Below are 19012 nucleotides of genomic sequence, written 5' to 3'. Positions count from 1 at the left end.
ATAACCAAGAACACCATGAGTCCTCAAGATCTAACCATCTTCACCCACCATGAAGATAACAAGTGCACCATGCAAATGTCAAAGATGCTTCTGCAGCAACAGGATCTAAGACAAACCTCCAACATCTGCAAACACTCAATAAATATATCAATGCCAACAACTCCCACTCAACTGTGGTACCAAGTCACCTATGGCATCATAAAATCCATCCTCTCCAAACCAAGAAGATATAAACCAAACCAAGAACTAATCCTGCACTGTCACCCCATCACTGTCACAAGCTCCCATTGAACCGTGTATCCAAGCTATCCATGACATCATGATGAGAACCCATCCTCTAACCATGAGAATCAACCAAGGCATCAAACCATCAAAGAACTCAAAGTGCACATCATGAGCTCCTCAAAAGAAACCAAATAACCATGATCCTCAACCAAGAAGATATACCACTATAACCAAATCAGAAAATCCAAGCTAATGAACATCAAGGATGTACCTGTATAACCAATCATGTCATGCCAAAATCCATGGCACCATGATCACATCCATGAACCGAGCATCTAGTTCTCAATAGTGTCCAACCTGCCAGCATAGTCAACCGCAATCCTCCACCATGACTGTACCTGGTAACAACATCTCATCTCTTCTACATGAAGATAAAATCATGTGACTTAGGGCATAGACAACCCAAATCCAAGCTATAAATGCAACCTGTAAGTATAGACCGCTTACAACACTACACAACTTGTAGATCCAACAAGTCATCATGCATATCCAAACCAAACACTGATAACCATATCATCATGAGACCAATCTAAAATATGAACTGAGTATACAATGACATCAACTCTTAAATCTCCAATGCCATAAACTCATAATGTTACCATAGTCAAAATATATCTATAAATTGTTCAGATCAATATATCAACAAATAAATCATGCCAAACCTACACCAAATCTGATCCAATGTGTAGACCTCTCCAAGATCTTTCCGTTGACTACTCGAAGTCCAAAACCCGACTCCATATGCCCAAGTTATGCCCCAATTTGTGCTCAAAATAAATAAAATCTGACTTTAGGGCTCTTAAAACTTGATAAAATTTCAAAATCATAGAACCAAATCTATGCCATGTTGTAGTGCTTTGAATTAGCTTTCCAACGCCTGTAAGAACTCTGAAATCCGATATTCTGAGAGAAAGTTATGGCCATTTTACTAAGACAATCTTTTTACCATTTTCAGTACGATTTTTCATTTTTTTTTTTTTTCAGCGACGAAAATTCCGACGGGATTAAATTTGACGGCCATCACGGGCTGAAACCAAAAAACTCTTTCATTTCCTCTAAACATGGCCAAACTAGGGCATATTATATATCAAAATTTTATGGAAATGTTGACCCGGATCCAATGGTGAGGTCTATATTTACCCAGGAGGTCATTTATCCATGCTACCCCCCAAAACCCTCATTTAAATGAAACATCCAAAAAAATCTTTTTGTCCAACAATTTCACATGCCCAAATCTTTTAACATCCCATCATAACAGCAAATTGAAAACCCTCAGATCTGCAATAAATCACTCATATATCTTGCACCTTTCTTTTATCCTCTCATGCATTCCCATGGATTCAATCTAGGGTTACAATAATAAAATCATAGCTCTGATACCACTTGTAAGGAAACTTGGCAATAAAGAATATAACCGTTTCCACATAACCCATAATAGATCTAAAATAAGCACGGAATTAAAATCCACATGCAAGAGAAGAGACAACATACCCAAAAAAATGCGACACAAGATATACCCTGGGAGACCCTCATTGAGGGAAAAACCCAGCCTCCGAAAGCATCCATCATCATGTATTATTCAGCAAAAATACCATTGCCATACAACCATGGAAGCCTTCATGGTCATAGCCACAACCGAGCAAACTATGTGAACAAGCATGAATCCACACATCCCATGCCATGCTTTAACCTTCACAAATGCTCCCTTGGCTAACCTGTCAAGCCTTGTCCCGCTCGACTCTTGCCTTTTGTCTTCTCCTTGTCACTCTTCTCTCTCTCACTCTATAACAACTACCCTTGCGACTGCTTATATAGTAGCAAGTCCCACAAAACCACTAACTGGTATTACATAAACCATGTGCTAAAACCATGTGCTACCTAACCCACTGACCCCACATTTAATATTTGGCATTTAATTCTTTTCCCCAATATTAAATAATTACATGAAATATTTTCACAATGTTACAATACAACTCATCAAGAATATTCCATGGGAATCTTTACATGTTGCACATCCATCTAGGCACAACATTACATAATAAAAAAAAAAATATAACAATAATATGCAATGTGTGCAACACCCATTATCTCAACAATGAGTGCTAAGTGCTCCATTTATTCTCATGAGAGATGGATTCATGTTGAATCACTTTATGAAACATGTGTCAATGAGTTTGACTCAAAATCACATAGTTAAATCCTAATAGAAATTAGAGATTGGAACACTATGAACACTACCCTAGGGGAAAAGTTGGTATGGTAAATAGAAAATGATGGACATCAATTGTGGATTAGGATCCTTAAGGCAAAATATTTAGACTCTAATGAGAATATAAGGATTTAACAATTCAAAATCTGATTAGAGGTTCAACAATCTGGAACTTTAATCTTTAATGTACGCATGTAATAATAGACCATATTTCATGGGTCATAGGGGATGGAAATAGGGAAAATTTTTGGTAGGACTCATGGAATGGTAATAAATCTTTAGATGATGGTGTAGTGGACAGAGAACTGAAATTGAAACTTTATGATTTATGGGGCGGGAAAGTTAGAAACTATGTTGTGGAAATAGAGGGAATCTTTTGGAAAAGGTGATAGTGGAAAGATTGGAGAGTGGAGCGTCTCTCTAAAGCTTAGAAACAATCTCTAAGGGAGATTTTTAATAGAAGAAAGGTGTGCATAATTAATAGAGAAGATAGGATAAGTTGGTGTGCGACTACATCTAGTAAGTTTTCAGTAAAACTTGGCTATGAAATTATAGACAATAAGGAGAAAGAGTGTTTTGAAGCTGGGGATTTATGTTGGAGTAAAGAAATACTTCCAAAAGCAGAAAGTTTCTCATGGCTAGAAATATAAGGCAGAATCCTAATAGGGGATAGAAGAAGGAAGTTGGGCTTCTAGGGTCCTACAAAATGTGTTATGTGTGGAAGGGAGGAGGAAAGTGAAAGTGTTGATCATTTGTTGTTGAACTATGAAATTGTAGTTAAATGTTGGAGCTGTCTTCAGGGAAAATTAGGTTGGTCTGGACCTTGGAGTCCCTCTTGTAAGGCTTTCTTTATTTCATAGCCAAGATGGAGAAGGAGAAATTTATTTGAATGTATATGGTAAGTCAGCCCTTCAATGGTCATTTGGGAAGTCTGGAAGGAAAGGAATAGAAGGATTTTTTAGGAATTGATAGAGACAATTGATGAGCTATTGAAAATGATAGATCATTCAATTCAATAAGTTGTAAATGCTACAGTGTTTAGGAAAAATATGTCAAAATGTGTGTTTATGAATTATGATAGAGCTATTCAGAAAAGGTGGCCTAGGATAAAAATTGGGATGATAGTTCGCGAAGGGGAAATCTACTTCTAAGGCAAAGAAGAGGGAAGGTGCAAAGTGGGAAGCTCTAGCAAAAGGATGGATAAAAGTAAATTTTTATGGGGCATCAAAGGGAAACCCCAAAAAATCAAGAGCATGATGCATTATTAGGGATCATTTAGGGGTGACTATGGCTTTTGGAGCTTTCAGGTTACTTCATGGAACAAATAACGAAGCAGTGTTTTAGGCTGCACTCTTGGTAATAAAATGTGCGAAAATATTTGGAGGAGGTATAGTAATTTTAGAAGGCAATTCGATGGTTATAGTGCAAACTGTTAGAAACAATTCGATTGCTGCATGACACTTATAAATTTTGCTAGTGTGTATAAATGAAGAGTTAAATGCCTTTGAGGAATTTCAAAATTTTCCCATCTATAGAGAAGCTAACAAAGAAGCAAATACACTATCAAAATAGGTGGTAGGTTTAATGTAGGATGGAAGGTTAGTTTTTGAAATGTGTAGCCATTGGGATGGAATTGGCGAATACGATTAAAGCATTTATTAGTTTTTATGTTTTTTGGCATAGAGATGATCGTAAGGTGATTGACGTCATAAAGGATTATCAGTAAAGAAAGATGAATATATTTGGAAAATCTATAATAAATGTTTGCATCATGAGAGGATGTGAAAGTGGGAAAAAGCATAATTTTTTGGGAGTGATGATGGGATGTTTTACAAGTTAGAAGACTATCGCTACGCTTTATATAGAAGAGTTAAGAAGGTCTTTCTAACAGTTTGAAAGTTAAATCTTATAGAGTTGAAAGTGATTGAATAGGTAGGAAAAATGGAAGCGACATTTACCTTTAAAACAAACAGGCAGCAAAAAGCTTTATTTGGACCAGTGCAGGACAAGAGGTTGAAATTTTTTCTTCAGTGCCCATTGTCAGGTGTGATAGATATCATGAAGGAGACAGTGGGGGAGCTATTTCAAAACTCTTCTTGCCATTGGAAGATCAATGCTGTTATCATTGTGATAGTAACAACATGGGGTTTGGAGATAGCATGTCTTGTGGAAGAGGTGGAATGGGTTATGAAGAGTTTTTTTTTTGGTGGATTTGACTATGGGAATTGATTCCCTACTAGAGTGGGCATGACCAAGGAAGGGGTTCGACTATAGAGAATGCTATGAGAACATAGAGGAAGGTAGGAAACTTGGAAAGTTGAAATTTCTTTGGTGCCCATCCGAGGTAGTGGAGGAGTGCCTGGGGGGTGTGGGTGAGGAGAGGGAGGGTGGTGCGAGTCAAAGTTCCTATAAGGGTGGAGGAGTGATGAGTTAAGACGATAGTAAAAGGAGTTGAATTTTGTCAATTTTTACTTTTGGCTTTCACAAGTACAAAAATGCCGACAAGGAATCTGATTAAGGGAAAGCTATCAACAATATTTTCTGCAACTTAGCTCTATGATTGTCTCACTTTGTGTAGTTTATGGTTGATGTACTATAGGAAGAAACAAGGTGACGTTTTTTGGCTGGTTTTTTTTCTGTGGCAGAAGAAGCAAAGACTCAATAAAATGCAGAGAAGCCTCATAGATGTGAAGAAGATGTGTGTCAGCTCCAAGTGGAAGAAATGGGGAAAGAATAGAAGAAGCGATGGCGAAATTTTTTTGTTTTGGTTTTCTTCTATGTAAAACATAGTCAAATAAGAAAAAAATAAATTTGAAGTTAGGATTTAGGGGTAAAGATATAAAATCTTTGGAAGTCATAGATAGGAGAATTTCTGAAGGAATGTGCATACGTGAAGGAAAGGCTAATCTTTAAGAGCATAGTTGCGATGATGTAAAAAATATTGTTTTAATAAAATAAAAACTATTACCGAAAAACATTAATTTTGTATTAATATTATGAATTTAGAAGTTATTTTATAATAATATATCAAAATAATATTAAAAAATATATATATTTATGTAATGGTGGAAAATAAAATAATTTCAATATTTTTCTTAACATTGTGAAAATTTGAATGAAGTAGTAGATTGGAACAAATTGTCATAAGATAAAACATTATTTTCATTTGTACACATTACTTTAGAAAATAATTTAAGAACTTTAAAAAATAATAATAGTTCATTCTAATTGGTTAAAATAAATTTGGTTAATAACTAGCTAAACCAAACTTATTAGCATATTATGAAATATACTAATATACTAATAAGTGTATATATATATGTATGTTTAGTTTTGAAGTTTATAAATATATAATTATTATTAAATATACAGATTTCTGTGGGAGGGATATGCATAAGATTATAGATTTAAGACATAAGATTAGTATTGTTATGAAGAATATTATTTAACACTAATTAAAATTTAATAATATATTGAATTAGATTATTACTAAATTACTTTTTCAACTGTTATTAAAAATAAACGTGAGAATCTAGATATTTGTATCAGATTACTTTCGCTCGGATAACTGACCCTGTCCCCACGTCCGTTCCATTAAAATATTCACAAGTCCCACAAATCTTATCGTCTGTACTATTTCCAAAACGTGTAAGTTGTATATTTAAAGAAGTATGCCGTGCATTTGCAGGAGAGTTGAGCGTCGAGAGTTAAACTGAAGGTTAGTTAACCCAGGTTTGGTTAGACCCCATTTCCCCTCTATATAAACCCCAACGCCCGCTCAACTTCTCAGAACAAAAATACCCTGCGTGTTGTGGGGTTTTTAGGGTTTGTAATGATAGGAAGTTTATTTTCTGCTTTCATTCCTATTTTACTTGACTGCTATTGCTATTAGAACTGCCGTCCTTTATTCAAAAATTAGGTTTAGAAATTTGTATAAAATGTAACTTGTCGTTTCAGGTATCTATATATCTGTGTTTCTGCTCTGCGCGTAGAATTTCTATTTGCTTTTTTTTGGCTGATTAAAATGGCTTATCATATTTTATGCATTTTCAAAATGTTTTCAATAGCTGTTTGTTTTATCTGCATTTTGTGTTGATTTTCTTTGTGGTGGATGAAATAGCCCGCGCTGAAATCGACCCAGGTTGTTTTGGAGCGCCCGAGGGTTTCTTTTTTTTTCAGCGTAGACGAAGGAAGATGTTTTTTTCAAAGTAGCATACTCCATAATGCTTTCCACGGCTCGATCCATTTATTCTTAAGCGGTTTGTTTATTTGGCAGGGAGCAATATAAGTGAAGAGATATGTCAGATTCTATAATTTAGTTATATTAAATCTTTGATATATATTTTTAAAATGTTTATTATATTTTACAGTTGAGGTTGGGATAAAAGTAGTTAATGACTATATAGTATTTTATTTTTAATAATTATAAGTAATTAGTTTTATTAGTTAACAATTAAAAGTGTTGTGATATTGCTATCAGGATTTAACTATGATTTTTGAGTCAAATTCATTGACCCATGTTTCATGAGTATTGATTCAACATAAATTCATCTCTAATGAGAATAAATGGAACACTTAGCACTCATTGGAAATTATCTCTTACTTATCAATTAAAAGTGTTTTTGAAAATATTATATTTTATATTATTGGGCCCATAAACATAATTTACGATTACATTTAATATTTTTGTTTGGAATAGGTAGTTCATTTATTGATTATTATTTTCAAGTTTATATTAAATTTTGTTTTTCATTGGTAAGGATAAATTTTAATTTTTATTAGATAGCTGTATGTATACAAATTTAACATAAATCAAATTTTTAGATAATATTATATGATATTAAGGCATTATAAGGAAATATAGGGAAAATGGAGATATGCAGATTGTTGGAGAAGGAAAATTTTAATGAGTGAGAAATTTTCAAATAGAAAAAGCTTTAAAGAAGATGAGTGTATTGAAATCTCATATACTCACTTTCCTTAAGTTTTTTTCATAATGTCTTTATATTATTTAATATGGTTCTTGAAATTTTGATTATGTTGATTTTGTATACATTATGGTTATCTAACAAAAATTAATAATTTATTGTTATTAATAAATTTTATATTAGTTTTTAAACTTATAAAATATGTTACACATTTTTTACATTATGATAGTAATTATATAAAAATGATATTTGAAATATCAAATTTTAAATTTTATAGTTTACATTCCATATTTTTTAGTTTAAAATAGATTAAAATTATACAAATTCTTTTGTGTTTTTTTTTAACCTTTGAAAATCAACCAAAATTGTTATTTAGTAGAGCATTATGCAAGTATTAATATATAGTTTTAATCTTTTTTGAGTAATGTACTTGTGAAGGCTTTGTAAATTGTTTACTTACAAATGTAAAGATATATTGTTAAATTACATATTAATATGATATGTTGTATGTTTTGAAACTTTATTCTTTGTTGATATATATTTTTATTTGTGAAAGAACTTGAAATTTGGTTCTTTGAGTATATCTTAAAAAGCATAAGCATAGTTGAGGTAATAGTCAATTTTGTTTGATGAATTCTTCCTATTCGAACATGAAGTGGGTACATGTACGCTTGGTATTATGTTGGTGCTTCTTAGATTAAAGTGGATATACATAAACTATGTGTTATGTTGATTTCAAAAGACAATGTCATTATAGATGAGGTATATTTTTCTACTCAATAATTTTTATATCATATTATCAATTTCTAAGTGATCATTATTCAACATATCATTAAAGATTGCAATTATTTTTCTAGTTCATATTTTTTTTAAAAATATATATATTATCCATTTGTAACTAATCATTATTTAATTCATAATTATTTTTTAAAAAAATCTCTTATTTTGAGGTGAATTGTGTTATACCAATGGTTTTAGCTTGAATTGGATCTATAGCATTTTTTTATTATGTTGAATCTTAAAAATTATATTATTTAAGTTTGTTTTTTGTACCCAATACATTAAATATCTTATTGGATTATTTGTACATTTCCCTCTCTTGTTTCTCTTCCTTGTGTTCTTAGCTCCAAATGGCTTCTCCTCCTGAATTTGGCTACCTCTTCACTGCAAACGAAAGGCAAAGATAAAGAACAAGATGTTGATGTCGTTGCTCATGGTTGGATTGGCCTTTCCTCCTAAACCTAGCTATCTCTCTACCGTGGACTGAAGACAAAGTTGAAGGACAAGATGTTTATGGGATTGTTAATGGTTGGACTATTCCTAGTCTACATGTCAAGTTTGCATGCCAATCCCAATTGAATAGTTATTGTATATGGCTTCTCCCTTGAAAATATAGCTTGTGTGATTATTGATATTATTTGATGTGATAAATATTAGTACATCTTCTTAACTTCTAAATATCTTATAAACTTTTTAGTTTTATATTGTGTTCTACATTGTGAAATATAGATATTTTACTATGGTATGATATATGAGCATGATAACTTTTATCAATCTTTTTTAAATCATAAATTTTAATCATATTTTTAAGATTAAAAATCTATTATTGAATTTAAATGTATATTATATTTTTATTCTACTTTTTTACACATATTATTGGACAAGTCAAGTCTAGATCACGAATTATGCTGCTATGTGGCACTTGCACTAAGAGTGCCCATACTTGTAAAAATGATGTGGCATCATATCATTGGTTTCTTTTTGCAACTTACGATACATTTGATTCATTTATGAGAAGTCACCATTGTATTAACAACTTTAAACTAACAATGATTGATGTAATTTTGTTAATTTTTTTTACATTAAATCATGTACGAAAATGAAATCAACAAGTGTTGTTATCAAATAAACAACTTGTGTGACAACCATTGTAATGTAAATAAATCAATAATCAAAATAATGTAAATAAATGTGATATTTTTGCATATTATGAGTCATAGATTAAATGTATAGAAACTAATTAATATAGAGGGAAAAGTATCTAAGATCATGTGAAAAACTTTATCTCATTGTCATCTTGAGCCTATAAAAGCACTCCATCTTACATAATGCGTTTATAAAAAACCCTAAACAACCACTTTAGGTTTCAACCCCCATTGGGAGTCACTCTAACTTTAAAAAATTTAGATATCCATCTTGAAACTTTCACACACACACACACACACACACACACACACTTTTCTTTGTGCAAGATTTGATACTTAGTTTTGTAAAGATCAAATAGCTCTACATCTACCTTTCTCTATGGAACCTCAAGTAGAAGCTTGTTTACTTAAATATTTTCTTGTTTCAATCTTATATCTCTAGATCTTATATGTACACCAACTCAAAATATTGTTCTAGAACTTAATAATCAATTCTATATAAAAAACTAGAGCATTCTTGAAAATGGTAATATGAATATATGGAATTTAAAAATAAAAATAAAGATACAATAATCAAAATATTGATAATAATCATAGTATTTATTCGACAATGGGTTTTACGTGGTCTTGCAACCTAAATGGTAATACAAAAAAGATATTAAAAGTTTAAATGTCCCTGTCAGCATCTCTGCTAGAAATAGTAAAAAAACAATAAACATAATGTGCATCATAAAACTAGCATCGAGCAAAAAAAAAAACTAAGACAACAAAATAACAAGGAGCATACCTAAGCCAATTCTTTAATAATTTTAACCACCTGAATCTTATTGATCTCTTGCACTCCCTCTATGTTCTTAGCATCTTCTTTTGTTGAGTCTTCCATGAGTCCTTTTGCTTGCCTCTTGGATGTCCTCATTCTTCTCTTCTCTAGTAATATCAACTTTATGATCGATGCATTCTTGCTCCTTGTTTAACAACTTCTTGACCAACAAATGAATCCTTTTGTCACTATGATTTATCGCCTTCTTAACCTCTCCCAATCGACCAATAAAATTTTCCTTGTTTTGGTTATGCACTTCCTTTTGAAGATCCATTTGTAGCTCATTCACCAGATATTGTTTCATTGTGAACTCATGAATCACAGGCATCTATTTGGCTTCTACTTTAACTTTGATTTTTCCTGCATTGGCCAATAAAATTGACAAATTCTCCTTATTACCCATTTTAGTATTCCTAGTTGAGATATTCTTGTAGTTGGATACAGAATACCCAACAATATTCTCAATTATTCCATCCATTTCCTTTCTTGGGCTAACATCACCTAAAGCTTATCTAATATGAGCCAAATTTGTCGACTTTGTCTCCTCCTTCATTTTATGTTTTTTTGTTGGTGGGGAAAAATCTTCTTCACTAATCTTCATAGCCTCCTCAATTCCTTCTCAAACATTAACTAAGAGCTTCTTGTCATTAAACTCCTCAGACGCCAAATAGTCCTCCTCCACCCCACTTTGAATATCATCATCACTTTCAATTACAATATTTTTCTTTCTTAAAATGGGGGATCATTTCCTTAACCATAAGCAATTTGTGATTTTCTTCTTTCTTAATCTTTAGAGTAGGGGAAGGGATACGAGCCTTATAATAATTGGAACATAGCAAGATATGGCATTCATGCAACATAGGGTGGGAAGCCTTCTTATGATTTATTAAAGTACAATGCATAGACCTTAGAATGTAGCAGGAAAAATTTATCTTATCACCATACTAGAAATGATTTAGAAATACAAAATTGAAATAATGAACACCTTTCTTCCTACTATCCAAGGTTATATAGGCTCTAACATAGCTAAGCACCAAATAGGTTTAATTTTCTTATTAGAAAAGAAATTTCCTATCTTGATGAGCACTTTCTTCTCATCTACTTCCTTCAAAAATTTACTGAGAGCTTCCTTGGTGATTTTTGTTTCCTTGAAGAATTGAATCCCCTAATTTGGAAAACCAAAAATTTCCAAAATAAACTATGTATTGAGCGGAAATGAGATACCATACATGATGGCCAAATAGTTTTACCATTCCTTTAGAAAAATCAAGGGTAGCTTCAAGATCAAATCCATGGAGGCATCCCTTATACACAATTAAACCCCCTGTCGCAAGTTATTCCAAGACCTATGGGGTATTCTTCGATTCAAAGAAATTAGTGGGATCTTGTATTTTTGGATCACTTCCCCTATCTCTCCTCATGTCTCTTCAATTTTCAGAATTTTTTCCCTTAGAACTATGAAGAGAATGACCACCCTAAAGGAAAGAAATTGCTATTAGCTAGAAAATGTTTCAGGCTTACACCATGCGAGCTTTTCTAATGATGCTAAATTTATTAGTATACCCCCTTGAAGCATTCATAATTACTATTTAACTTCCCAATACCTCTATGTGTCCTCTCTATCATAACACCTATATTTATGAGTCAATCTTTCATGATATCTTCTTGCCATCAAATAGTCTAGTCAGCACATACACCTTTATTGGCAATACAATCTACATTTTTTTTTGCTTCCCTATATGTGTGGGTGATGACGACCATTTCAAAAGTATTTTTGATGGTCCAGTTGTGTCTTATTCAAAATATCAATTATATATTTTGAACCCCCTTCAGGCCAAAGTGATGTACATTTAGCTTTTTGAGCAATGGTGACCACTTGAAGGGCCCCACAAGCTTCATACATGTGGGTGGTTTGTTTTCCATGCATGTATGCTACCATGTTAAAACATTTTCCACTTGGATCCTAGAGAATCTCCTCACAACCTACTTCCCCAAGGTTGCCTTTCACAGCCTCATCAAAAATATCATTATTTTAGCCTTTGAAAGGACTTAACCAAACAACTCTCTCTCTCTCTCTCTCTCTCACACACACACACACACACACACACACACACACACACACACACACACACACACACACACACACCTTGCTTTTCATACTAGAGTCTAAGAGAAGGATACCTTTGGAATTAAATCCCTCTAGACTATTCATAGTTCTTTATTTGAATTGCATTCACCCTTATTCCCCTCATGGCTTTAGTAGCAGTAACCCAAGCTGGATCTTCCCTATCTCTAAACACTTAGGCATTTCTGTCATTTCATAAGTACCAGTAGATGTACGGAGTTATATTTTTCCACACATTTTTTTTCACATTCTCATTCTTGGCTAGGCAACACCATTGAGTAATATAATCGTCCACATTTCTTGGAAAAATCTAATTAAGGTTCCATCTAGTAAGACAATGATTCTAGACTTCTCAAGCATAGTTAAATCCAAATAATATATGAAAGATAGATTCCTAGTGGTTTTAACAAAGGAAACATCTTTTCACCATATAAAAAACTCTTTTGCAAATGTTATCTAGGGTGAGGATTTTATTTTCCACCATAATCTAGTAGCAAATACCAATTTTAGGAGTAATACCCATTATCTAGCATAATGCCCAAAAAAGAATTTTCTCAATAGGGGTTATCGAGGACAATCTAGAAGCAACAAAGTAGACCCCATTTGAGTTGTTACCCAAAATAATTCTATCCTCTTTAAGGGTAAGTGCACTGAGTTGCGGTGCCAAAAGGGGGGTATAAGTGGGCACCTTTTTTCTAAAATAAACAAATTTTGAACTTCAACAAGAATTTGAAGATAGTTATGCTCAAAATTTTAAGATATGACAAAAACAAAAGTAGTAGTCCTTTGAATCTAGTTTTTAAACTATTATTTTTTCCAAAATGGTTTAGTTTTAGGTCCTCAAAAAAGTGGGCCACAAAAAGTGGTACTGTTTATTTAAAAAATATATAACACAGTACAAAGTGTGGCCCCTCTAATTAAATTTTTAAAAAAAATTCTTTAATCACTCTGGTCAAAAGTTACTCAACACTATGTAGTTTATCCTAGATTTTTTGGGTAATTTCATAATGTATATTTTTTTTTAATGAATTTTTTAACTAGACACATCCCAAAAATGTGAAATATCTATGTGCTCCCACTAGAAATGATTGAAAACTAATCTAAAATCAAAACTTCTTTTTTTCAAAGTGTGTAGAATGGAGTCTAGTTTCTAAAAAACTATGTTGTTGCAAAATTTGATGAACAAGCTAAAATCTACAACCCAATTTGTACATGTTGGTTTTTGACAAAAAATGAGAATAAATTCAAAAGAAATTATAGATGAAAGGCTTGAAATAGTTCAAACTAAAACTAAATTATATGGTTATATAGCTAACATAGAGACTTGCAATATCATCTAACCTGATCTTATCGATGGTCACCCACGAGGAATCTTGAAGGAGGGCACACAAGAAAAATCAATAATTTTTTGTATGCTTGCACCAAAACACGTCTCAGACCAGTTTATAGACTCCAAACCTTTGGGTTGGATCTCCAAGGAAAAACCAAGCCTTGGGCTTGGTTTAATGCAAAGCTTTGAATAGCACATATGCCCTATAGTGCATGCACTATTTAAAGCTTTTTAAATTCAAGTCTCAATAGCATGTGTGTGCTATAGTGCGCACACACTATTGAGACCTAAATTGTGCATAGAGAGGGAAGAAAAGATGCAAAGCAAGATTAAGAGAGAGAGGGGCAGGGGATGGCTATGTGTGTGGGAGAGAGAGAGAGAGAGAGAGAGAGAGAGAGAGAGAGAGAGAGAGAGAGAGAGAGTAGGAGATGGGAGAGGGTAGAGAGAGAGTGGGGGATGAGAGAGAGAGAGAGAGAAAGTGTGAGAGAGAGTAGGGGTGGAAAAGACAGAGTACAGGATGGGAGAGAGATTGAGAGTAGGGGATGGGAGAGAGAGGAAGTGTGAGAGAGCGAGTAGGGGTGACATAGAGAGTACGGGATGATAGAGAGAGATTGAGAGTAGGGGATGATAGAGAGAGAGAGTACACAATGGGAGAGGGAGTAAGAGAGAGGAGGATGGGAGTGTGTGTGAGAGAGAGTTTGAGAGAGAGTAGGGGTGGTAGATAGAGAAAGTAGGGTATGGGAGAGGGGAGAGACAGAGAGAGTAGGGGAATGGGGGAGAGAGCAGGGAGGGAGAGAGTAAGAGAGAGATAGTAGGCACTAAAAGAGCGAGTGGGAGAGGGAGAGGGGGGATGGGAGTGTGTGTGTGTGTGTGTGTGTGTGTGAGATCTAGAGAGTAGGGGATGAGAGAGGAGAGAGACGGGGGATGAGAGTGTGTGGTGTGTGTGAAAGAGAGAGAGTATGAAATAAGAGAGGGGAGAGAAAGAGAGTAGGGGATGGGAGAGAGGAAGTGTGAGAGAGAGTAAGGGTGGTAGAGAGAGAGTACAAGATGGGAGAGAGAGATTGAGAGTAGGGGATGGGATGAGAGAGAGAGAGAGAGAGTGTGTGTGTGTGTGTAGGCGATGGGAGATAGAGTGGGAGAGGGAGAGCAAGAGAGAGGAGGGTGGGAGTACTTGTGTGTGAAAGAGGGAGAGTAGGGAATGGGAGAGGGGGGAGAGAGAGAGTAGCTCGAGAGAGAGTAAGGGAGGGGAGAGAGAGAGTAGGTGGTGGGAGAGGGAGTTGGAGAGGGGGAGAGAGGGGGGAATGGAAATGTGTGTGTGTGTGTGTGAGGAAAAGAGAGAGAGAGAGAGAGAGAGAGAGAGAGAGAGAGAGAGCAGATGATGGGAGAGAGTGTGAACATGTGAGAGAGAGTAGGGGGTGGTAGAGAGAGAGTAGAAAGGGAGAGAGTTAGAGTGAGAGTGAGAGTGAGAAGGAGAGTAGGTGGTGGGAGAGGGAGTGGGAGAGGGAGAGCGAGTGAGAGATAGAGTAGGGGATGGGAGGGGAGAGAGGGGGGGATGGGTGTGTGTGTGAAAGAGAGAGAGTAGGGAATGGGAGAAGGGAGAGAGAGATAGAGGGAGAGTAGGGGATGGGAGAGAAAGAGAGAAGGCAGTGGGTGAGGAAGTGGGAGAGGGAGAGAGAGGGGGGATGGGAGTGTGTGTAAGAGAGAGTAGGGGATGGGAGAGAGTGTAAGAGTGAGAGAGAGAGTAGGGGTGGTAGAGAGAGAGTGAGAGTAGGGGATGGGAGAAAGAGTAGAGAGGAAGAGAGTGAGAGAGAGCTAGTATGTGATGAGAGAGGGAGTTGGAGGGAGAGAGAGGGGAGAGAGAGAGTAGGGGATGGGGGAGAGAGTAGGCGGTGGGAGAGGGAGTGGGAGAGAGAGAGAGAGGGGGGGAATGGGAATGTGTGTCAGAGAGATAGAGGAGGGGATGGGAGAGAGTGTGAGTGTGAGAGAGAGGAGGGGATGGTAGAGAGGGCTTCTACAAGATGGGGGGGAGAGAGAGAGTGAGAGTAGGGGATGGGAGAGAGAGTAGAGAGGGAGAGAGAGTACTTGAGAGAGAGATAGTAGGTGGTGGGAGAGGGAGTGGGAGAGAGAGAGCGGGGGGGATGGGAGAGGAGAGAGAGAGGGGCGATGGGAGTGTGTGTTTGTGAAAGAGAGAGAGTAGAGGATGGGAGAGGGAAGAGAGAGAGTACGGGATGGGGGAGAGAGAGTAGGCATTGGGAGAGGGCATGGGAGAGGGAGAGAGAGGGAGAATGGGAATGTCTGTAAGAGAGAGAAAGTAGGGGATGGGATAGGGTGTGAGAGAGAGAGAGAGTAGGGGATGGGATAGAGAGAGTGAGAGTAAGTGATGGGAGAGAGAGAACTTGAGAGAGATGGATATTAGGCATTGGGAGAGGGAGTGGGAGAGAGAGAGAGAGAGAGAGAGAGAGAGATGAGAGTGTGTGTGATAGATCTAGAGAGTAGGGGATGGGAGAGAAGAAAGAGAGGGGGGATAGGAGAGTGTGTGCCTGTGAAAGAGAGAGAGTAGGGGATGGGAGAGGGGAGAGAGAGAGAGTAGGTAGTGGGAGAGAGAGTGGGAGAGGGGGAGAGAGTGAGGGGGGGAATGAGAATGTGTGTAAGAGAGAGAGAGAGAGTAGGGGATGGGAGAGAGTGTGAGAGTTTGAGAGTTTGAGAGAGAGTGGGGGGGGGGCAGAAAGAGAGAGTATGGGACGGGAGAGAGAGAGAGAGTGAGAGTAGGGGATGGAAGAGAGTGTGAGAGAGAGTTGGGGATGAGAGAGAGAGTAAGATTAGGGGATGGGAGAGAGAGTAGAGAGGGAGGGAGAGAGTTAGAAAGAGAGATAGTAAGTAGTGGGAGGAGGAGGAGTGGGCGAGGGAGAGAGAGAGGGGGGATGGGAGTGTGTGTGAGAGATCAAGAGAGTAGGGGATGGGAGAAGAGAGAGAGTGGGGGATGGGAGAGTGTATCTATAAAGAGAGAGTTTAGGGGATGGGAGACAAGGGAGAGAGAGTAGCTCGAGAGCGAGAGAGAGAGAGAGAGAGAGAGAGAGAGAGTAGTAGATAGGAGAGAGAGACTAGGTGGTAGGAGAGGGAGTGGGAGAGAGAGAAAGAGGGGGATGGGAGTTTGTGTAATAGAGAGAAGGGTATGGGAGAGAGTGTGAGAGAGAGTGAGAGAGTTGGAGGTGGCATAGAGAGAGCGAACGAGATGGGAGAGAGAGAGTAAGAGTAGGGGATGGGAGAGAGTGTGATAGAGTAGGGGGTGGGAGAGAGAGTGAGAGTAGGGGATGGTAGAGAGAGAGATAGTAGAGAGGGAGAGAGATGGTGAAAGAGATAGTAGGCAGTGGGAGAGGGAGAGAGAGGGGGGATGGGAGTGTGTGTAAGAGAGAGAGTAGGGGATGGGAGGCAGTGTGAGAGAGTGAGAGAGTAAGGGGTGGAAAAGAGAGAGAACAAGATGGGAGAGAGAGAGAGTGAGAGTAGGGGGATGGGAGAGAGAGTGAGAGTAGGGGATGGGAGAGAGAGTAGAGAGAGAGAGAGAGAGAGAGAGAGAGAGAGAGAGAGAGAGTAGGTAGTGGGAGAGGGAGAGAGAGGGGGGATGGGAGTGTGTTAGAGATCTAGAGAGTAGGGGATGGGAGAGGAGAGAGGGTGAGAGAGAGTAGGTGATGGGAGACAGAGAGAGATAAAATAGGAGGTGGGAGAGGGAGAGTGAGAGAGAGAGACTAGAGGATGGGAGAGAGAGGGGGGGATGGTAGTGTGTGAGGCAAAGAGAGTAGGGGATGGGAGAGGAGAGAGGGTGAGAAAGAGTAGGCAGTGAGAGAAGGAGAGAGAGAGTAGGGGATGGAAGAGGAGGGAGAGTGAGAGAGATAGTAGGGGATGGGAGAGGAGAGAGAGAGAGAGAGAGAGAGAGAGAGAGAGAGAGTAGGGGATGGAAGAGGATAGAGAGTGAGAGAGTAGGGGATGGGAGAGAGAGTGAGAGAGAGTAGGCGATGGGAGAGGGAGTAGGAAAGGGAGAGTCAGAGAGAGTAGGTGATGGGAGAGAGAGTAGGAGAGGGAGAGTGAGAGAGAGAGTAGGGGATGGGAGAGGAGAGAGAGAGTAGGGGATGGGGGATGGTGGGATAGGGAGTGATGTTTTTTAAGATAGTATGTATGCACTATATTGTGTACATGCTATAGTGCATATGCACTATGTCAAATCGCCCAAAAATGGTCACAAAGCAAGTTTGGGTTTGATTTCATCCATTCTCTACTTTTTTTCTATTGTGCATTCTAGTGTTCCAACATAAAACATGGGTTTCAAGCTGTTGGAAGTTAGTAAACACTATTTGAAGATTTTTTGAAGCTAGCAAGCACCAAATTCAATCATTGGATACGCTATTTGAAGGCTTTTTGAATATTCTTTCTATAGAAAATGTTAGTGCAATTCTTTTTAAATATTGTTTGTTGATATATAGAGACAAATTTGATTATAATTTGACATGTTGTTTAATATATAGTGAATTCATTGAAATTTGTATGTTTGAATGAATATTTATTTGGAAATGGTTAGAAATTTGGCAAGTTGTTTGATATATATTGTGTATTCATTGAAATAATTGTAATTTTTATATGCATTTCAATGATTTGTAATTTACAAATTGTAAGTAATTCAAATGTTTGAATAATTTGACATGTAGAAATCGTCATCATGCCAAGGAAGAAACTAAAAACTCAAACAAATGAAGATAGGGAGAGAGATTTGGAAATTAAAAGAGATAAAATAAAACTACTATGTGAACAAAGAAAATTGCAAACCAATAATGAAGAATTGACTTTCAAAGAGGATTAGGAATTAGTGATACAAAGAAACAAAGAGGAAGAACTGGAAAGACAAAGATAATGAATGAGACTGATACGCTCAAGAAGACAATTGAATTGTGAAGCTACACCACCTTCCAATGTTGGAGTCATATCATCCTCTCATGTTGAAGAGACACTAATTTATAGATCTAATGATGTACACACTCCATCACGTCATGTTGAAGGCACAACATCAACATATCAAGTAGGTGATATTCCATCTTTTACATCATATTGCCAAGACATATCATCTTCAGTTCAAGGTATACAAAACACTCAACCTTATGTTGATGTTCAAAATATTGAGGGAATGGAAGAGATTATAACACCTTCTAGAATTTTTTTTAGAAGACCAAAATATTTGATTGATATTGATACTAATATTTTGAAGTCAATGCTTGACAAGATTAGCTAGCATACTTGTCAAAGAAAAGTTAATCGTATGTGGAGATTATTCTTTGAAGAATTAAATATTATAGGTCAATTCCAATTATTTGTTCAAATGATAAGGAATTTGAAATTTGGGCCTA

At 36.5% G+C, this 19012-nt stretch overlaps 1 pseudogene; it reads left to right on the top strand.

The window, feature by feature from the left end:
- Positions 1 to 4435: 4435 nt before the first annotated feature.
- LOC149555224 (uncharacterized) overlaps positions 4436 to 19012 on the top strand; it is a 34145-nt pseudogene continuing 19568 nt past the window's right edge.

Source organism: Cupressus sempervirens, chromosome 5, assembly GCF_028749045.1.
Source record: "Cupressus sempervirens isolate cs-2001-9-10 chromosome 5, ASM2874904v1, whole genome shotgun sequence".
NCBI lineage: Eukaryota > Viridiplantae > Streptophyta > Pinopsida > Cupressales > Cupressaceae > Cupressus > Cupressus sempervirens.
The sequence above is the reverse complement of the archived record's forward strand: the minus strand, read 5'-3'. Positions and strand labels throughout refer to the sequence as shown.